Source organism: Cebus imitator, unplaced genomic scaffold (assembly GCF_001604975.1).
Source record: "Cebus imitator isolate Cc_AM_T3 unplaced genomic scaffold, Cebus_imitator-1.0 Scaffold226, whole genome shotgun sequence".
Taxonomy (NCBI): Eukaryota; Metazoa; Chordata; class Mammalia; order Primates; family Cebidae; genus Cebus; species Cebus imitator.
Genome location: NW_016107541.1, coordinates 606,781 through 630,452, shown reverse-complemented (window position 1 = coordinate 630,452; position 23,672 = coordinate 606,781).

Here is a 23,672-nt window from a genome sequence, read left to right as displayed (position 1 = left end):
AACTCAGGGCCCTTGTGGTGTAGGCACCTGAGAAAATCTCCTGGTCTCTGAGTTGCAAAAACCATGGGAAAAATGTAGTACCTGGGCCAGATAGCACCATCCCTCATAGCAGGATCCCTCACAGCAGGATCCCTCACAGCTTCCCTTGGTTAGGGATGGATGTTCCCTGATACCTTGCACTTCCTGGGTAGGGTGACACCACACCTTGCTTCTGCTTGCACTCCATGGGCTGCACCTTCTTTCTAACCAGTTCCAATGAGATGAGCCAGGTACTTCAGTTAGAAATGCAGAAATCACCCACTTCTGCATTGGTCTTGCTGGGAGCTGCAGATGGGAACTGTTTCTATTTGGCCATCTTGCCCAAGAATCAATACTCTTGTTTTTCATGGAGATATTTTCTTTTTGCTTCTTTCTCTTTATTTTTGTAAATTAATTTGGAGGAGTGAAGTAAAAGGGATGTAAGAGTAAGATGGTGAGAGAAAGAAGGTAACAATCGCCTTATTTATCCCTCCTCATAGGAATAAATTGCACTCCAGGAGAAATCAGCTATATTTTATTTTGCCAATAAATATAACAAATGAGCTTAGGTTTCTGCTATTATTTGGTAATGCTATTTTTTAAAAAAATTAAATAGAACTAACTTTAACTTGTTGTTCTTTATCTCCACATATTTTCTGCCTTATCTAAGCCTGCCCTGATTCATCATCTGCACATATATTATTTTTCTCATGGTATGTTATTTATCACTTGACCCTAGTGAATTTATTTCTGGGCTTGAAGGAACACAGTTGAATGTTAGAGGGAGAGAAGATTGGAAGATCCCCTGATAACACAGGGTCCAATTCCTCTGTCCTCACTGCCTCTAGTTCTTTTTCCTGTGTTGTGAACTGGCCCCACTCAGTCCACCAAAGTTGTATCACCTCATATAATGTGTTTCATTCCTGGCTTTTTGTTCTGTAACTACAGTGCACATATTAAATTTGCATAAATGCACATAATAGTGATATTAGTTGGTTTTTAATAAAGACATACCCAAGTCTGGGTAATTGATAAAGGAAAAGAGGTTTAATGGACTCACAGTTCCACGTGGCTGGGAAGGTCTCACAGTCATAGCAGAAGGTGAAAGGTTCCTGTTATATGGCAGCAGACAAGAGAAAGGGGTTTCCCCTTTTAAAATCATCTGATCTTGTGAAGTTTATTCACTAACATGAGAACATTATGGGGAAACTGCACCCAAGATTCAATTATCTTCCACTGGGTCCCTCCTACAACACACAGGACTTATGGGAGCTACAATTCAAGATGAGATTTGAGTGGGGACACCACCAAACCATATCATTCTGACTCCTGCCCCTCCCAAATCTCATGTCCTCACATTTTTAAAACCAATCATGCCTTCCCAACAGTCCCCCAAACTCTTAACTCATTTAAGCATTAACTCAAAAATCCACAGTCCAAAGTCTCATCAGAGACAATGCAAGTCCCTTCTGCCTATGAGCCTGTAAAATGAAAAGTAAGTTATTTCCTAGATACAACAGGAGTACAGGCATTGGATAAATACATCCATTCCAACTGGTAGACATTGGTCAAAACAAAGGGGCTACAGGCCCAGTAGGGCAGTCAAATATTAAAGCTCCCAGATTATTTCCTCTGACTCCATTTCTCACATTCAGGTTGGCTGATTCAAGAGGTGGGTTCCCATGGTCTTGGACAGCCCTGACCCTGTGTCTTTACAGGGTACAGCCTCCCTCCTGGCTGCTTTCATTGTCTGGCATCGTCTGTGGCATTTCCAAGTGCATGGTGCAAGCTGTCAGTAGATGTACTTTCTGGGATCTGGAGGACTGTGGTTGTCTTCTCACAACTCAACTAAGGAGTGCCCAAGTTGGGGCTCTGTGTGGGGGCTTCAACACCACATTTCCCTTCCACATTGCCCTAGCAGAGGTTCTCCATAAGGGCTCTTCCCTTGCAGCAAACTTCTGCCTGGACATCCAGGCATTTTACTATACCCTGTAAAATTTAGGCAGAGGTTCCCAAACCTCAATTTTTGACTTCTGGTCATCCACAGGTAGAACACCGTGTGGAAACTGCCAAGGCTTGAAGTAGTTTGGGCCTCTAAAGCCATGGCCCAAACTGTATCTTGGCCGCTTTTAGCCATGGCTAGAATGGCTGGGATGCAGGGCACCAAGTGCCTAGGCTTCAGACAACAGAGGAGGCCCGGGCCTGACCCAAGAATCCATTTTTTCCTCCTAGGTCTACAGTCTTGTGATAGGAGGGGCAGCCGCAAGAGTCTCTGACATGCCCTGAAGACCTTTTCTTAATTGTCTTGGTAATTCATATTCAGCTCCTTGTTACTTATCCAAATTATTGCAACCAGCTTCAATTTCTCCTCAGAAAATGGGTTTTTCTTTTCTATCACATCACCAGGCTGCAGTTCCAAACTTTTCCACATTTTCCTTTCTTCTTTTGAGCCCTCCAAACCATTCCAACCTCTGCCTGCTACCCTGTTCCAAAGTCGCCTCCATGTTTTCAGGTATCTTTGCAGCAGTGCCCCATGTTACCAGTACCAGTTTACTGTATTAGTTCATTTTTTACATTGCTAATAAAGATATATCTGAGACTGAGTAGTTTATAAAGAAAAAGAAGTTTAATGGACTTACATGTGGCTGGGGGGAGGGGCTCACAATCACAGCGGAAGGTGAGAGGCATGTCTTATATGGCAGCAGACAGGAAAGAATGTGAGCCAAATAAAAAGTGTTTCCTTTATAAAACCATCAGATCTTATGAGACTTATTCACTACCATGAGAACAGTATGGAGGAAACTGCCCCAAGATTCAATTTTCTCCCACTGTGTCCCTTCCACGACATGTGGGGATTATGAGAGCTACAATTCAAGTAGCTCAAATATTCATTGGCAAGTATATTTTTATGAGAAAATTAGGGAACTAAGACACTAGGAAAGGGGCATAGTTGTAATTACACTGCTGCTTTCTTTAACAATGAACTGCCTTTCCATTCATTACAAAAGATGACAGGAGCCTCAAACTCACAGAATGTGTGTGGCTGGGAATGTGAAAGGGGGCCCCTGATACAAGTCACACCTGTGCAAAAGCCTGAACATGAAGCTTTGGTTCTTATGAGATTCTATATGTGTGTGTTTGGCATATAATTTTATTGGAAGGTTGTTTGGGAGTTTATTCATTTTTGATGAACCAGAAGCCTCCAACATGTACATTTTAATACATCTTAGCATAAAATACAACTTCATTTTGATGAAAAATTAAAACTATCAAACTCTCCACGTAAGTTGATATATTCAATGTTACAGTTAATTTTTTTTTAATTTTGTGGATGCTTAACACTTGTACATATATATGAGATCTGTGTGATACTGTGTTACAATGTGTAATAATCAAATCAGCATAATTGGGATGCCTCAAACATTTATCATTTATTTGAGTTGACAGCATTCCAAGCCCACTTCTTCAGTAATTTTGTAATATACAATAAATTATGGTTAACTAGTCACTCTATTGTACTACTGAACACTAGACCTTATTCCTTCTATCTAACTGTATTTTTGTATCCATTAACTAGCCGCTTTTTTCATCCCCTCCCTGATACCCTTCCCAGCCTCTGGTACCCACAGATCAACTCTCTGCCTCCATGAGATCCACATATATTAGCTCCCATGCGTAAGTGAGAACATGTGATGCTTCTCTTTCTGTGCCCAGCTTATGTCACTTAACATAATGTCCTCCAGTTCTGTCCATGTTCCTGTAAATGACAGAATTTTATTCTTTTTTATGGCTGAAGAGTATTTCATCATGTGTACAGACCACGTTTTCTTTATCTCTTCTTCCACTGGTGGATTCCATACACTGGCTATTGGGTATAGCACTGTAGAAAACATGGGGGTGGAACTATCTCTTTGAGGTACTGACTTCCTTTCTTTTGGATATATACTCAGTAGTGGGATTGCTGGATCAGAAGGTACTTGCATTTTTAGTTTTCTGAGGAACCTCCATACTGTTTTCAGTAGTGGCTGTACTAATCTACCTTCACACTGCCACTGTAAAAGCACTCCCTTATTTCTATATTCACTATTTTTTGTCTTTTTGAAAAAGGTCATTTTAACTGGAGTGAGATGATATCACAATCTAGATTTTAAAAAATAAATGTTATACTCTTTCTCACTTGCCTTTGAAGGAATAAATTCCAATGCTATCCTGTTCACAAGTTCTGTTTTCAGTAAGTACCATTAATTAGAAACTTTAATGCCTAAATCTTTTTTGGTGCTCCAAAGTGTGAATTTATTGCTTAAAGTCTTTCAGCTAATTTTGAACAAGTTGCAAATAATATTTAGAGCACATATTTATAAATTGCATATGATTTAACCATATTTGGTTAATTGTGATTATGAACATGCATTAATTTACATTTTCTAAAACCATGTATAGAATTGTTTTAAATAAATTCTCCATAGCTGCTTATTACAAAATCCTTCTTGAATGAATGCAGATTTTCAATAGTCTTCAATACAGGAAAATTTCATTCTGCTGAAGAAATAGAAACTGAAATAGTCAATAACATTATTATTAAAGCCACATTTGTATTTGAAAATAAATGTTGACTTTTACATGCCATATTCAATATTGTAATTAAGGTACCTATGATAAATTATCATTGTCAAAGAAATATTTCAAAAGAGTTTTGCTATGGTCTGAATGTTTATGTTCCTCCAAAATTCATATGTTGAAATCCAACTCCCAAGGTAATAAATACTATTAAGAGATGGGGCCTTTGGGAAGTGATTAAGTCATAAAGATAGAACCTTGAATAATGTGATTAGTGTACTTTTAAGAGAGACCCCAGAGAACTTGTTTACTCTTTCACCATGGGAATATATTGCAAGAAAGTGGTATTTATGAACCAGAAAGTGGGCCCTAGACACCACATCTGTTGATGCCTTAATGTTATATATCTCAGCCTTGATAATTGAGAGAAATAAATTTCTGTTGTTTATATGCTACCCAGATTACAGCATTTTGTTATGGTAGCCCAAATGGACTAAGACAAGTTTCATTTTACCATATGATATTGTCATTTATATCATGATTTCCAAACATCTCTTAAAGCAATATCTAGATCCCCTCAGTTCTTAAGTTCTTCTTATTTTATTGTTGAAATACAATAAAGAAAATTGAAAACAGCAAAAAAAAAAAAATTCTCCAAAGTATATTTAATCAATTCTGAGTTAGGCCAGCTTCATGTGCTTACTAAACCTGACTGACTGGTTTGGATGAAAGCGCATGATAATGGGAAAGAAAGGATAATGAAAAACAGAAAAACAAGAGGCATGTTTTGGGATCTATAATCAGTTCACTTGATCTTAAGACTAAATATCAGTAGGTATCCCTAGTGCTTTACTAAACCTAACTGTCTGATTTGGTTGAAGGTACATGATAATGGGGAAGAAATAATAATGGAAAACAGAAAAATACAAGGCGTGTTTTGGGAGCTACAAACATTTCAATTGATTTTAAAAATAAATACCAATAGGTATCTCTAGAGGAGCCTGGCCTTTAATGTGGGCTGCAGACAGATGGTAGAGTATTTTCTGCATTAGCTATGTGAGTTTATTCTCAATTATAGAAACACTGAAAGTTTTTATTGGCAGGACTTTTTCACTCATTCATTCATTCAATAGTCATTTGTGGCTGGCTGCAGTGGCTCACACCTGTAATCCCAGCACTTTGGGAGGCCAAGGTAGGTGGATCACCTGAAGTCAAGTGTTCAAGATCAGCCTGACCAACATAATGAAACCCCATCTCTACTAAAAATACAAGATTTAGCCAAGCATGGTGGAACACACCTCTAGAACCACTACTCAGGAGGCTGAGGCAGGAGAATAACTTGAACCCAAAAGGTGGAGGCTGCAGTGAGCCAAGATTTTGCCACTGCCCTCCAGCCTGGGTGACCAAACTCTGTCTCAAAAAAAAGAAATAGCAATTTGCTGAACATTTCTCTTTTTTATACATACATGTACTTATTTATTTAAATTGACAAGTAAAATGATGTATCTTTGTATGTAAAACATTGTTTTGAAATATGTTTACATTCTGAAATGGCTAAATCAGTCTAATTAATATATGTATTGTTTCACATACTAATCATATTTTGGAGGTAAGAATACTTAAAATCTAGTCTCTCAGCAATTTTCAAGAATACAATGCCTTGTTACTAACCACAACCAAGTAATTTTAATCAGTTGATGATGCAACCTCTGAAGAAAATGGGGAAAATATATTTTTTCCCTTTAGTTTTAGTTTTAGTTTACATGAAAAAATTTACATATTTATGGGACACAGAGTGGTATTTCCATGTATGTATATGGCATGTGATGATCAAATTGGGGTAATTAGCAATGAAAATTCAACCACATGTTAAAGAATTTCTGGTTGGAAAACCTCTTTCACTTTAAGGTACCAATTAGATTTTGTTTAAGATACCAATTACATGAGTTTGAACATTCTTTTTGCAAAACCACATGTAGCTGACCTGTCCTGAATAACAGGTTTAAAGAGAGTTTCCAATCTCAACCACTTTATAGCATATGTATTCTCTTTTTTCAGCCACAAATTTGATCCAAGCACAATGTCTAAAGGTGCTTGAACAACTGTTTGAACAACTCTATAAATACAAACCTCCATAATAGAGTACCGTATACTTGACTTCAAGGGAAATAGTAGCTTTGGATACCTTTGGATATGTTCTTTTTTAAATTGGTCTCTATTGTGAATATTTCCATTTACTCAGCTAATTTTTGTTCCATCTAGGATAGTTTTGTCAGAGACCTGCCACCTGCATATGTCTTCGTTAAGCAGATTCAGGATCAAAAGGTGCTAAACAATTATGCAGGTATTTATTCTACAGGAGACATTGCTATACGTAGTTACCCTGGCTTCTCTCCTGTCTAAAAGAAGTTTTGGTAATAAAGGTAAGCTTTCTGTAGTTGAGAATCGGCTATGCAGAACGTGGCATACAGTAGTTCCTTAATTTACAAAGGAAAACAGGTATGTGGGTATCCCTTTGGCTGGGTTTGGTAAACTTATTTCAAGGACTTCTTTGATAACATTGTAGAAATCACGCTTTCTGAGCCTGAGAAGGCTTTAATATTTAAAAGGGGAAAATTTTAAAAACATATGTTGAGTATTGAATATTAAGGATCTTCACTGATAGAGATGTCTGTATTCAGATAAAAAACGATCAGAGGTTTTGTTTCATTACATAGAAATTTATCAAATTTGAAATGTTTGTTACAGCTGAACTTGGGCTTCTGCTGGAGATCTGCAGTTCCCAAGGGTCACTTCTCATTTTCTGTACTTTAGGGACATCTGCAGCAGAGACACAGGAATATCCTGAAGACTATCATCGCAACTTGGATATCTGGTCACCAGGGCGTGACAGGAGCACCTCAGTTACTTCCCTTAGAAGAAGACTCATGTCCAGGGAATCCTTGCGGTGGGATGGCAGGTATTGTGAGTTGAATTGTGTCTCCCCACAATACATATGTTGAAGTCCCACCCCCAGGACCTTAGAATATGACCTTATTTGGAAATAGAGTCACTGAAGATGTCATTACATAAGATGAGGTCATTAAGGTGGATTCTAATCCAGTATGAGTAGTGTCCTTATTAAAAGGAGATATTTGAGCTGGGTGCAGTGGCTCGTGCCTGTCATCCCAGTGACTTGGCAGGCTGAGGCAGGAGGATTACTTGAGACCAGAAATTCAAGACCAGCGTGAGAAATACAGTATGACCTTGCTTCTAAAAAAAATTAGCTGAGCATGTTGGTGTGTGCACCTGTAGTCCCAGCTACTCAGGTGGCTGAGGTGAGAGGACCACTTGAGCCCAGGAGTTCAAGACTGCAGTGAGATAATGAACTAGGATCATTCCCCTGCACTCCAGTCTGTATGACAGAGTGAGACTCCACTTCTAAAAAGAAAAGAAGGCCAGGGAGGGGGAAGTTGGGTATTTGTACATAAAGACAGAGAAAGCCACAAGGAGAACACCAAGTGAACATGAAGGCAGAGATGTGGTGATTTTTCTACAAGTCAGAGAACAGAGAAGATCATCAGGAAACTAGCAGAAGCTGGGAGAGATGCAGGGACCAGATTCTCCCTCACGGTCTCGGAAGGAACCAACTCTGGTAACGTCTTTAGCTTGGACTCTGGCCTCCAGAACTGAACTGGGAGACAATGAATATCTGTTGTTTACACCACCCAGTCGTGGGTGCCTCATTAAGGCAGCACCAGGAAACTAATACATTACATCCCTGTGGAACTCTTAGGCTTACTAGACAAACAGATGTACCTCTTATTAGCCTCCCCTAACTATACAGAACAGGAGATTCTAGCACCTTTTTGAAGCTAAATACCGTTAGCTTGAATTGGTTTGAACCAGGGCTGGCAGATCTCAGGGAACAACGGGATATTTTCTGGGAGATGGAGAAGGACCAGTGCCTGCTGCTCTGGGATCACGGGATGCACAGTCGGCTCTGGACAACCTCCATTGTCATTATGTCTTTTTTCTTTGTGAAAAGTTGTTTCTTCTATTCCAACCCAGGCTTTAAAAAGCATCTGTCATGAGTATCAGCAAGGTTCTTTGCATTTAAATTCATCTTCCTAACTTTCTTTTGGAGAGGTGAATCACTGTTCTTCTAAAGCATGGAAAGCGGCATGTGTGCAGGGGCATCTTCTGTCCTTGGCATTCCTGACTCCCATCTCTTTCTCAGCTGTACCTTCCCCCTCAGGACCTGTGCACATAGCTGCCCCTTGGTCTTAGTCAAGTTCATTCAGGTTGAAGTTGTAGATTTTTGTCACCCCAGTGGGGTCACAAGCGGAGAAGGCCTGATCACAAATGTATGTGACTTAGCCCTAAGTAATGGGCTGGTCAAGGGCAAGATGGGCAGCCTAAGAGCTCCCGGGAGCAGGCGGTAGAGGACTCAGAGGCAACAGGGACGTGCACCAGGCAACAGGGAGATGGCTGTCAGTGTGAAAGTGAAGGCAGGGAGCATGTGTCTAATGTTCAGAGTTTTTAGACAGCAGCCCAGACGGAAAGTTGGGGAAAGATAGATCAAAAGGAATTAAGTCTACAGGTCACATGTCTCACCACTGGGCAGTGAGCACCATGAGTCAAGTGCAGCTTCCTCATAGAAGAGCAGAATGGGAGAGAGGAGACAGTGGTGGAGGCAACATGGTGGCCGCAGTTCGTGGACACATCGGATTGTGGGTGTAGAACTCTGGTACAGTTAGGAAAAAGATCAGAGGGGGGCCTTATTTTTGTCTCATTTTAAAAATAAATCCAGGGACTTTGTTGTTATATAAATATATAATGTCACCTCACAGTACCCCTTTTAACTACTACATTACAGATTTCCTGGATATTCACACTTATAAATTATGTTTGAAATTACTAAGAATTTTGCACATCGGCTGGTGCTTAATAAAAAGTACCACAGACATTGCAGAATAAGCATGAAATTGCTTTTGCAGTTTTACAACCTATGAAACAAGATAATGACTCATCTCTGCATCGTGATAAACACATTTTTAACGTTAATAACATTAAGCGTTCTCAGATCCTTCACCCCCAAGAATTGTAGGGATAACAACTTGCTATGGCTTTTTGAACTTTAGAGATACTATGGATTACAGAAAAGAACGTTGACTACTGGATAGCAGGATAGATATATTGCATTCGGGAAGGCAGAAGACAGCAAGTGGCCTGTGACAAGGCAAAAACCCAGGCCGGGCAGCCAGGTGATAAGGGATGTAAGGCCATGGCTGAGCCAGTGAGCATGAACTCTGGGTGGCCAAAATCTCCCAACTCAGAGCACAGTTGTTCAACATACCAGCCGGGCCCCTCTTTCCAGGTGTAAGAGCTTGGCCGACCCATACAGGTCCCTGAGCTTTACCTCTTCCCTTCCCTCCCAGAGATTCCACCATCCCTCCAGCCCTTCTTTAACTGATTCAGTCACTTCCCTAGTGTCTCTTTGTGTAATTTACTTCTTCCTTGACCTAAGACTAAAGACACTAAATAAGCCCAATTTGTTCCCAGTTCAGGCCACTTGTTAAAGTCACCCAAAGAACAGAGAGACAGCAAAAAATAACTAATTCTCAGACCATACCCCAGACCAAAACAGAATCTCTGTTGAGAACGCTCTTATTTGAAAGTATTTGAAAATTCTTTACTATTCACAAAGTTCAGTGTCTTTATAAAGGAATTGCTGCCCTCAACAATTGAAAACACAGGCATCTATTAATTTATTCCTGGAAAGTCTTAACCCACAGAACTCGAGTCACCTCATAAACACTGTGGGGCCATTATCTTTTGAGACCAGAGCTGTATCTTCCTCACTTATTTATCTCCACCTGCCTGAAACCTAGTAGAGATGCAACAATTACTTTTAAATGAACAAATGAGTAAATGTACACAAAGAATCTTTTATAAAACACGTTGTGGGTCATCAGCAGTGTCCCTTCCATCATGGTGGAAAGCAGGTGAAACCCTCCTCCTCTGCGAGGTGTCCAGCAGGCAAGAGGGCTTGGGCAGGACACACTGGCCCATTCCATTTCAGGGGTGCATAGGGTGGAGGTGATTTTCAGGATCAGAATGTACCACTGTTGCAAAATTAACTGTTATCCTAAGCACAAAGGGCCAGCACTCCATTTTGCAAACCCCTGTTTCCAGAGGGGCAGATGAGAGTGTGGTTAGCTCAAAATTGATGAAAACTGCAGGATTGGGGTTTGGGGAAGGAGAGCAGACCAGGGCACAGAAGGCCAGGGGGACAAAGGGGTCCAGGGATGGCTGCTACCTTTTCCTTTTCAAAAACAGAAACAAGCAAAAAGAAGGATGCACATGCTCTCAGGTAAGGTATCTGCACTCCCATGCTCATTGCATTATTCACTATAGCCAAGATGTGGAATCAACCCAAATTCCATCAACAGAGGAATGGGCGAATACAATGGGTATACACAAGCAATAGTTGAATATTACTCAACCTTAAAGGAGGAGAAAATACTGCCATTTATGACAATATGGATGCATCCAAAAGACATATTATTAGGTAAAATAAACTAGTCACAGAAGGATAAATGCTATGTCATTCTGCTTATATGAGGTATCTCCAGTAGTCAAACTCATAGAAATGAAGCCATCATTGAGTACCAGAGATTTGAGTGAGAATGTTGTTGTTCAATTAGTATAAAGTTCAGTCATTCAAGACAAATAAATTTTAGAGGGCTGCTACATACAGATCTTTATAGTTGTGTTCGTCTGTTCTCACATTGCCGTAAAGAATAGCTGAGACTGGGTAATTTATAAAGAGGTTTCATTGGCTCACTGTTACACAGGCTGTACAGGAAGCATGGCTGCAGGCTTAAAACAACCACATGTTGTGAAAACTCACTCACTATTGTGGCCAAGGGGGATAGTGTTCAACTATTCATGAGATTTCCACTCCCACGATCCAATCACCTCCCACTAGGCACCCCCTTCATCACTGGGGATTACAATTTGACATGAGATGTGATACAGACACAGTTCCAAACCATATCAATAAACAATACAGTACTGAGCACTTAGAAATGCATTAAAAGCCTAGCTCTCATGTTGAGTGTTCTTACTATAAAAATAAAAAGCAACACAAGAAACTTTTTGGAAGTGACAGACATGTCTATTACCTTGATTGTGGCAATGGTTTCATAGGTGCAGATGTATGTTCAAGCTCATCATATTTTATTCATCAAATATGTGTGGTTTTTTTGTATATCAGTTATGCCTCAATGAAACTGTTTTTAAAAAGTATATACCTCTATTTAAAAACCCTTGTCACGTTTTCCTTCTAAGAAAAAAAAGCACAATAGAACACATTTTATATTTTGAAGCCAGCGCTTGAGGGATAGTGTCATAGCATTGCAAATAAGATCTGTCTCTTTCAGCTCTGGGGAAAAAGAGAATTATTCTACAGTTGATTCAAGACCAGGGCCTCTTTCTCCTCCTGGGAACCCAGAGTAGAAGCAATATGGAATCATTCAACACTGGCATTCAGAGAAAGGGTGTGGGGCCCATTTGTGCTGTCCCCAGAGCTTCCTGCAGCAAGGCATACAGAACATGTGCTGGCGGGGTCTGGAGAGGGCATGGGAAGTGAGACGCTGTTCCCTGCCATCAACACTTATTAAAATCCTTTATAATCCATCTGTCAATCAATCAGAAGTAGTCACAGACTATATTCGCAAATCACGCTAAGGTGCATACAACTCTATCCTATCTCCTGAGAATTCTACAACTTGTGTGGTGTCTTCAGGGAAGGGGACCCCAAATTTTTCCAGAAGCTGCTGGTAAAATTTGAAAGTGGACATTTCCAATCTGCATGTGGTTTAGGGAAAAAGGACTTCTCAGAATCTTTCCTTCTTTACTATACGTTTTGTTCCACAGTGGCCAGTTTGTACATTTGGGGCAGAGAACCTGCTGCTCAATTGAAAATCAACAGCAGGAATCAGAACAGAGAGAACATAGCCTCCCAGGCCCTGGAACCAGCACCTCCGAGCTTCTCCTCTCCTGCGAGGATATGTCCCCAGCATCATCGATTCCTTCCAATTGCTAAATCTCCAATTTTTGAAAGAAATCTAAAGGACTAGACACAGATTCCAACTGGCCAAGAGTTGTCCCACTTCCTGGAATGATTTTGTACAGGGAGTGCATAGAATGTTGGATTTGGTGGGGTTTTGTGCCTGATGACCTCTTATTTTCTGTTTCCATTCAGTATAGATGCAAGTGGATATTTTCAACTTACCCATGTGAATGACAAACAGTTAAATGATTATTTTCGGAAACAATTTCCCTTCAAATTCCCCTGTTGGATATTGTTGCTTTTGCCTTTAGCAGATAAAAGTCTTTACTTCATAGCCATGATGGGAGCGGAAACTGAAAGCAGGAAATTCATCTGCATTGTCTGTCATTAAATTCCTAGACTCCTTTATCATGGCCTACACCTGTCCATGGTAACAAAGGAATTTCATTTATCTCATGTATTAGTCTGTTCAGGCTGACACAAAAAAATGCCACAGAATGAGTGGATTAAACAACACACATTTATTTCTGACAGCTCTAAAAGCTGAAAGTTTGAGGTCAGGGTATCCATATGACAGGGTTCTGATGGCTTGCAGGTAGCTGCCTTGTCACTGTGTCCTCACATGGCAGAGCCAGGAAGCAAGTTCTCTGGTCTTGTAAAGGCACTAAACCCCTAATGAGGGCCCCACCCTCCTGACCTTATCTAAAACTAATTACCTCCCAAAAATCCTGCTATGAACTGAATTTTTGCCCTCAACTTTGTATGTTGAAATCCTAACCCAGTGTAATGGCATTTGGAAATAAGACCTTTGGAAGATAGTTAGGTCATAAAGGTAGAGCCCTCATGAATAGGTTCAGTGCCCTTAGAATAAGAGTCATAGGAGAGCTTACCCCTTTCTTTCTTTTCTTGGCCATGTGAGGATACACAAGAAGACAGCTATCTGTAAACCAGGAAATTGACCCATACCAGACACTGGCCACTTGATCTTAAACTTATCAGCCTCCAGAACTGTGAGAAATAAAGGGTGTTGTTGTTGTTTAAACCATCCACTCTATGACATTTGTTAGGGCAGACCAAAGTGTCTAGGATACCCAAATATCGTCCCAATAAATGTTAGGGCTTCAACATATGAACTCTTGAGCGGACATGTATTAGTCAGTTCTTGCATTGCTATAAAGAAACACCTGAGACTGGGTAATTTATAAATAAAAGTTTAATTGGCTCATGGTTCCACAAGCTGTATAGGAAGCATAGTGCTGGCATCCGTTTGGCTTCTGAAGAAGCCTCAGGAATCTTCCAGTTATGACAGGAGGTTAAGGGGAAGAAGGCATCTCACATAGCAGGAGTGACATGAGCAAGAGAGTGGGGAGGTCCTACACACTTTTAAACAACCAGATCTCATGAGAACCCATTCACTCTCACGAGGACAATACTGAGGGGGGTGGTGCTAAAAAACTCATGAGAATTCTGCTCGAGGATCCAATCACCGCCAACCAAGTCCCATTTCCAGCATTAGGGATTACAATTTGACATGAGATTTAGTGGGAATATATATTCACCCTCAGTACAACCATATCAGTACAAAATTCAGTCCATGCCATCTTCCTAGTTGGAAAAATTTCTGTTTCCATTATGGAGTTTAAGACCATTGTTCATGATCTTTCTTTTGTAACTATTACCACTCTAGCCAATGAGAACTGAGCTATAAATACAAGAGAACATGACATCAACCTCTTTATTAGGACTTCCCTGGAACATTCAGGGGCCTCTATCTAACCAATGCCCCAGCTTTCTTATAAATTTCTTTTCATTATTACTCTATTATATATATAGAATTAAAAGTATACTTTCTCCAATAAAAAGGGCTTGTCTGTAAAATGATATGATTTATCTCAGTATAAGGACACCAGAGTAAGGAAATTAGGAAAACAAAATAAATGTTCTCATTGGCAATTTCATAAGATTGAAGACTCTTAGTGTGTAAAAGTGAATGTTTTCAATGGAGTTCCAAACTCTACTCAGCAGATAGTGATATGGTTAGGCTTTGTGTTCCCACCCAAATCTCATCTCGAATTGTAATCTCCAGGTGTTGAGGAAGAGACCTGGTGGAAAGTGATTGGATCATGGGTTGGTTTCTCTCACACTGTTCTGAAATGAGTTCTCACAAGATCTGATGGTTTTATAAGTGTTTGAGAGTTCTTCCTTCACACACTCACACTCTCTCTTCCCCTTCCACCATAATTGTAAATTTCCTGAGGCCTCCCTAGACATATAGAACTGTAAGCTTATTAAACCTCTTTCCTTTATAAACTGCCCAGTCTTGGGTATTTCTTTATAGAAGTCATGAGAAGAGACTAATACTAATGGTTACCAAACCTAGACAATTACTTTCGGTGTAACTGACTGAAAACTGTTTAGAGAATGCTTAAGCCCAAACCATGAGTAAATTTTTAAGGGCTGGTGTGAGAAGTGGGTAATAAAGGAGGAGTTTAAAAGGATGAGCTGTCTCCAAGTGGGAAGAGTGGGTGTGTTCTAACTCTCACCTCCATCAGGACAGGTCTGTTGTAAAGAATTCCTGTGGAGAGCCTGAGATGCACCTCTGCAGGAAAGGGACCTGTGAACTGGGTCAGAACTCTAAGGGCAGAGATGGGCCAGCCACATCACCAGGGAGGGTCAGAGCAAAGATGCTCAAGAGATTCCCAAGAAGCCACCAAGAAGGCTCTGGGTAGTAAAGAGAGGTGTGAGATTGTCTTGGCTACACAGAGGACAGAACAGGCTCAGCAGGGAGTCACCGAGAACATCACCACATTCCCACATCCCCAGGATGAGAAAAGGGGATGGAAGAGGGTGCTCCACCTGCAGTCATCATCCCCAAGCAGCTAGACCCAGAACACCTGGGCTGGTCTAGGCCAGGAGAGAGCTGGGTCCAGGGATGTCCTCTCCTGTGAGCTCCCTCTGAAGCAATTTGACATGAGATTTGGTGGGAATATATGTTTAGCCTCAGTACAACCATATCAATACAAAATTCAGTACATAGCATCTTCTTAGTTGGAAAAATTTCTAGGAAGAGGGAAGTGTGGAGGGTGGGACAGGACCAGATCCCCAGGATGCCTGTGTTTGTCCCCAAGAAAAGCAAAGAGGGAGGCCAAGTGTCAAGCCTTAAGAACCCAGGGAGCTCCCTAACATTTAATATCTTCAGTTTTTAGAGGCAGACAAGGCAGAGGTTGAGTTACTGTGATATCAAGTACCCCTATCTTTCCACAGTCCTTATTATGTGGGTGAATAGATTTTCAGGAAGATTGAAAACATAATTATATCACCTTTATTTAAATTATATGTTACATTTATGAGGTATCTAAATGTTTGTCATAAACAAGTCATTAGTTGACCCAAATGTTTTCCAGACTCTGCTATCATAGAACCAGCAATTGACTATCATATATATTTTTCATTTAGGCTTTTAAATTTTTATATGAAACATTTAAATATGGATATGTGTTTATTTGTGTGCATGTGAAAGAAATAGAGATTGAAGGAGGGGGGAGAAAACATTTATTTTATTTGTGCAGGAATCACAGGAAAAATAAGAAAAGTAAAGACATCAGAGGCCATGGTCTGACATCCATTAGCTGTTCCACATCTAAAGTGGGATGGGGCTAAAGCAAGTTAGCAGTGAGTTAAAGGAGGTGAACATCCAGGCATCAAGAACCTGTCTTCTCAAGAGACTGCGGATTCTGGAGATTAGGAAGGCTGCTCAGGTTTCCAGGACACGCAGCATGCCACAGTTCTTCAAGGGATTCCCATCCCCAATCCCAACCCCCACCCCACTGCTCTGAGTGTCCTCAAGCTAACCCAGCCATGCTCTCCCCAGAAGACACTTTCAGGTTCCTTGTGCTGCCCAAGCTAAGCACTGACAATGTGGCTACTTAAGTCTGTGAGAGGTTTCTCCTTAGAAGCGAAGTGAACAAAGTGATCAACAGCATTCCTATGGCAAATAAAATGGTAAGTTTCACTGGAATGAGTTTTTCTTAACACAGTCTGTAGTGGGTGCCAAAATACAGCTCTGTGGAAGCCAATCTGTGAGCACATAAAGTGATGTTAAGTAAATACATAGCTCTGCAATGCTGGATTTAAATCAAGATAAATTTAAATGCATGGACAAAGTAATTAGGTGCACTGCATATCTGTTACAGTCTCTTCATATCCAAGAGGGAAGTCCGAGCATCACATTCAGAGTTGAAAATTTAGAAAAGGTCAGGCCAGTTTGTGTGTGTTTAGTGATTCTTATAGGTGTGCGGTGGTATCTCATTATGGGCTTAGTTTGTGTTTCCTTCATGACTAATGATGTTGAGCATCTTTTCATCTGTTTATTCATTATCTTTTATCATCTTTTTTTTTTTGAGACAGGGTCTTGCTCTGTTGACCAGGCTGGAGTGTAGTGACACAGCAGCCTCGACCTCCTCCCACCTCAAACAAGCAATCCTCCCTCCTGAGCCTCCAGCGTAGCTGGGTCCAGAGGCATACACTGCATGCTCAGATAATATTTTTGGTAGAAATGGAGTCTTGGCATGTTATCCATGTTGGTCTTGAACTCCTGGGCTCAAGAATCCCCCCATCTCGGCCTCCTAAAGTGTTGGGATTAGAGGAAAGAGCTACCGCACCTGTCCGTATATCATCTTGAGTGAAGTGTCTGTTCACATGTTTTGCTCACTGTCTAATTGGGTTGTTTTCTTATTGTTGAGTTTTGACAGTTCTTTGCATATTCTAGATACAAGTCCTTTGTCAGATATGTGACTTCAAATATTTGCTTCTGGTCCATGGCTTATCTTTTTATTTTCTTAAACAACTTCAATTATTCTAAAATTTTTAATTTAAGGTTGTAACACACATATAAAAAATTACACAATGCATAATTTTGCCATTTATTGAATTGTTACAAAGTGATCACAACCATGTCCATCACCCAGGTTAGGAATACGATAATTCTGGCACAACAGTTGTGTCCCTTATGATCTTCTCTGAGTAGTTTCTTCCCTCTCTGTCTCCCTTAGGTAACTACTGTGCTGTATTCAGAGATCACAGACTAATTTTGCCTCTTAACATTTTATGTAAGGGGTTTGTGTCCATCTTGTATCTGAGATTTGGCTGGTGTTTTATGTACAGAAATGATGGAAACCAGTTCCAGCTTCATTCACAATAATTCCCTTGTACCTCTCTACTCATTCACCTCCCTCCTCTGCTCCCAGATTGCAGAAGACCCAACAGACAACATAGAGGCTGTAAGAAATAGTCTGGGACCCTAAATCACATCAAGGGAAATCACAGCTGAAGAGCTGCACACAAGAAATGACTTCTATAGTGTTAAACTCCTGAGAATTGAGAGTTGTTCATCAAAGCATTGAGGCTCTGCTCATAACACGAATATGCTCTTGCAATATTATACTATAGTAGGGTTTATGATATTTACAAAGTTTTAGTATTTCCTGCTGACTACTTATATAAGCAAAGGCATTATATATTTTCTATATTTCTTGTCTAATAGTCATCAATTTTATTTTCAAATGAGGAGGCTCTTAAAACTGTAAATCAAATAGGAACTAAAAAATACCCAAAATTTAAAAGGGAAATTGCGACTACTGAGTTAGCTGAAAATTAAGCACTATTTTAAGCTATGGGAGTACCTACAGTCTCCAACCATTGGGCAGGTCACGGTTCATGCTCCACCTCATATCCCTTGGCCAGCCCTTTTCTTCTGGTCATTGCTGTACCTGGTGATCTGGCAGCAACTTGTCTCCTTTCTACAGAGTATCTCTTGTCTCCTGCCCTGAGTTCCTCCTGCCACTAGAAAAGCCAGCCTACAATGGGATAAGACACAAAGTAGAACCAAGAAGGGCAATGAGCTCAGGACCCTTTAGACAGTCCAGACCCCAGCTGACCCAGCAGCTGATCACCCATGTATGAGTGTGCCCTGAACAAATCAAAAGAACCCCTCAAAGAAACCCAGCCAAAATGATGAATCTGTGAAACCAAAGATTAAATAAATAGCTCTTTTAAGCAACTACATTTTCAGCTGCCTTCCTAGGCAGGAACAAGAGTTACACAGATGCATTTTTTTTTTCAATCCCCATAAGTAAAAGAGATGAAAAGTTATTCTCGTTTAAGATGAGCAGCTTCAGCCATACATAATCACTCAGTTGATTAGACAAAGTTAATGACACCATCTTTCATTTATCTTCTTTGTAGAAATATGGACCATAACCTTGATGGCCTTGATGTACAGAAAGCCATGTTGAGCACTGGGCTGATAACATCATGTTAGGCAGCGGAGCACGGTGCCTGTATGCCCTAGTAAGTCACATGTCAAGAAGATTCAGGGGTTTGCCACATACATGGTTATGTTTTTAGAGGTCCATGTATTTCAAGCAGCTTAAGAAGACTTCTCTAAGTTTTAAGAATGCTAAAATAATGCTAGTTATTGCAACTTGCATCCATTTGAACTACATCGTTAGTGATTCCATTAGAGGCAGCATATACCACATATTCATAAACTCCCGTTTTGTAGACCCTCCAGTCAGTTAGGGCTTTAAAGACTTAATGTTGGTGGTAAACAGATCTGGATGGTGCAAGAGGTGACTTCCAGCAGGTCCCCTTGGTACCCAGTTTTGCTGTCCTGTAATCCACCTTTGGTTTCATTCATTGCTAAAGTAGGCAGTTTGATGCAACTTTGGACTCAGCTTGTACTTAGTGCCCCCACTGCAAGTACATCCCTCACCTCTCCATTTCCGATCCAGGTCCTTCCCTGATAGTGAGGCGCCTCCTTGGCCCACATGCAAATACAGCCAGAAGTTCAGCAGACCTCCTGAACCTCTGAAAACTCCTGGGACAAACTGCCACCAACGGCCACAGGAGCCAGGGAAAAATCGCTCCTGCCTGCCATTTTTCTAACAGGTAATTATGAGAGGCCCCTCTGCTTCTCAGGAGATTCCAGTAGTAGTAAGTTTTCAAGGAAAGTTTAAGCAGCTAGAGGAAAGAGGAGTCTAAATTGTGTTAGAAACTAAAATAATATTTTTGTATTCCACTTAAAATGCAAGCTCTTAATGGAAAAACATGTAATACACAGAAAAATGGATCACTCACAGTGCCAGAGGAATAGCCTCTTTTGTAGCTTGTTATACTCCAAGTGTCTCTTGGGCACCTGTAATGCAGGGGCACTCACCTTCACACAGGAGATACAACAGCAAACAGCACAAACCAAGACCTTGCCTCCAGCTCACAGAGAACTACAGGGAATATCTTAGAAACTGGACTTTGGCTCAAGCCCTTAACTTAGAAAATATATTTTTAGTAAAGACAGTTATATTATTTAGGGAAAGGAATGGCCCGTCTCATACTTTGCAACCTTCAATTCCACTGCAAAATAATTGTTTAAAAAATTTGTTCCAAAAAAATGGTTTTTTGTTTTGTTTGTTTTTTTGTTTGTGAATGTGTGTAGCAGACAACTTTCAAACATCTTCTGGAAATGGTGAAAGGTGGAGGAGAAAAAAAAAAAAAAAAAACGCTTAGTTTCTCATTGTTGCTAAGTTGTTTTTTACAAAACCATGTGCTTTTTCATCTGGAGTTACCAAAAGAGAAAAAAAAAACAACCCTGAATACTACAAAACGGCAAAGTTTTCACTTTTCTTTTTTTTTTTTTTTAACTTTTATTCTGGATTCAGGGATACACATAAAGGTTTGTTACATCGGTAAACTCATGTTATGGGGTTTGTTGTACAGATTATTTTATTACCCAGGAATTGAGCTCAGTACCCAATAGTTATTTTTGCTGCTGATCTCTTCCCACTCTCCACCCTCAAGTAGGCCTCAGTGTCTGTTAGTTTTCTTCTTTGCTGTCATAAGTTCCCATCATTTAGCTCCCACTTATAAGTGAGAAGATGTAGTATTTGATTTTCTGTTCCTGTATTAGTTTGGTAAGGATCAGAACCTCTAGCTAATTTTTAAAAAATGGTTTTTATTACAAAAAATCTAACCATACACAACAGTGTAGAGAATGTATTATTAATCCCTCTGCAGTTAATAACTGGTCCAATAATAACGGTCATATTTGCTTCATCTATACTCCACTCCCCTCACTTCAGGGATGTATTTCTAGAAATGAAACCTTTTGATAATGCTTGATATACATGATAATATTTTTAGTGAATAATTGCCAAATTTCTCTCAAATTTGATTTTATCTACTGATCCTTTCACAGATAACATTTGAAATTTCTTTTTTTCAAAGTATTAAGACAATGTATTAGAAGAACTGAAAGTCGTTGCTGCAACCATGGTCAACATTTATTTAAAATAACCCCAAATATGTAAAGGAAATAAATCATAAGAATCACGACTGTTGATTTTGCATTAATGACATTTAGCTTAGAACTTATTTGTACTTTCTTGAAAACAAGCAAGAAACAGCACATTACCACATGGAAAATACATTTTCACACCTTTGTTCCCTACATGAGAATTACCACACCCATAAAAGATTCACAGAGGGCAAAAGGACATCCTGAGATTTTTCCAAACCGTCTAATATAAGCTACACATTAGCCAACAAAAGCATACATTTTGTTGTAAATGAAAGTCCCTTTGCTTTTGGCTGGAATTATATCAAGTGGAAACGGTAAGGAGGACAACGTCATTCTGATGGGATATTCTAACAGGCTACGAAAAATAAAGCAATTTCTGAGACCATCTTAGAACAAAGAATCCCAGGAAGTTACAAAACAGGGGAGATTGGAGGGTTATTGGTTTAAAATTCATCAATGCATTCTTTAAACACCAAAATCACCACTGTCAAAAGCAGAGAGTGTGTTTTGTATTTAAATAAAATATTAGAGCTGTCAGAGCAGTCCACTTTCCATTCTTGGCCCTGTCAATACGCCTCACAAAAAGTGTTAGACATATTTATAGCACTGAGATTAACTCAAATCCAGACACCCAGAATTTCAGGCTGAGCTTTATTTGCCTCACAACAACATTTACAAGTCCCTCCATATATCAACGAGATAAGCATTCTCAAAATCAGACAGCAAAAAGGAAAGGCTGCTGCAGCTGAAAAATTAGGAAGAATAGGAAAGGCTGCTGCAGCCCCAGCTCCATTAGCAAGGTCAAAGGAAAATGGTCAGATCCACTTAACTTGTTCACATTTTTAAAAATTTGAATAAATTAATTTTGATTGGTTAGCTTGTTTAAGAGGAAGATGCCTTATCTATAAGGTCTTATACATATTTGTATTCCCTTTCCCAATAAAAAATTTGGTAACTAGTCTGAATGAATTTATTTTTAAAATTATTTTTTGATCTGATAATTGCTGCTATTTCTTATCATACAGTTAGAAAACACTGCTTTTATCTCTTATTTGTCTTAATAGCTTATAGATTCCTATTTTCTATGTAGTCAATCATATTTTCTGCAATTAGCCAATATATTTTTATCTATTTCATTTTTCTGATCTTATTGCACAAGATAAGAACTTTATGCACATTGTTGAATGGTAGTGGTGATCCTAACTTTAAATTTAATTTGAATGATCTTAATGGTATAATGCTATGCATGTTATTCATTTTAGTTTTTGGTAGGCATGTTGCTACAATTTAAGAAGTTCTTTACTATTTCTAGTTTGTTAAGAAATGCATGAATTCTGATGGTGGCTGAAGATTATTTTTCTGTGTATTTTTTAGATGATCTTTTTCTCATTTAATTAAAATAAAAAGCATTATTAAACTTAAAACGTTCTAATGGTCTTGGGAAAAGCCCTAATTAATCACATTTTATTTTACATGCATTCCTGGGTTTGATATATGATTATTTTATTTATGATTTTTAAAATTTTATGTTTACACATAAAAGTGGCCCATATTTTTTCTTTTATTTTTGCTATAAAGGCTACAGCAATAACTCATAAAATGAGTCCAGTAACTTTCCCTAATTTTTTATACTGCTTATGTATTTTAAGGATTATATGCACACCGAATTTTATGCCGATATGGTTTGGATTTGTGTCCCCACCCAAATGCCATGTTGAATTGGAGGAGGAGCCTGGAGAGACATGTTTGGATCATGGGGGCAGTTTTCTCCCTTCCTGTTCTACTGATAGTGAGTTCTCATGAAATCTGATGGTTTAAAAGTGTGTGGCACTTTCCCATTTGTTCTCTCTCTCCTGCTCTTCCATAGTAAACATGTGCCTGCTTCACCTTTGCCTTCTGCCATGATTGTAAGTTTCCTGAGGCCTCCTAGTCATGCTTCCTGTTAAGCCTGTAGAACTATGGGTCAAATAAACCTCTTTTCTTCATAAATTACCTAGTCGAAGGTAGTTCTTTATAGCAGTGTGAAAATGGACTAATACATATACTTTTCTATGACACTTTTCTTTTAGTTTCCAGTGTACAAAGATTTTACCAAGATGGATATGGACTTTTATAGGATACTACTTCTTAATCAGCTTAGAGGCTGGTGTTATATTTCTCCTCCAATCTGTTATTTGACTGGTTACAGATGTTCTTCCTTCCCTATTTTCAGGTGTTCAACCAAACTTGAATTCCTGCCAGAAACTTAACTTGATCATGAGACTTTACACTTTTTCTTTATAACTTGCTGCCATTAGTTTACTAATATTATATTAAGGATATATATATATATATATATATATATATATATATACACACACACACACACACACAAGAAGTTGGCCTATGGTTTTATTTCCAGCACCATATTTTTTGGCTTGGTATCAATATTTTGAAAGTCTCTTTTTTATTTACTGACTGATATAACAGAACCTTTGAACTGTGTATTTATAGCATAATACTGATATGGGCCCCAGAACTCTTCTTTCATGGCACATGTTTCAGGATTTCTGATTCAGGGGGTGTGCACATTACTGACAATGGTCTAGAGGAGCTGCTGTCCTGTGTGGGTGATCTATAGGTATTCATATATACCTATGCACATATATATATACACACACACACATATATATATATTTATATACA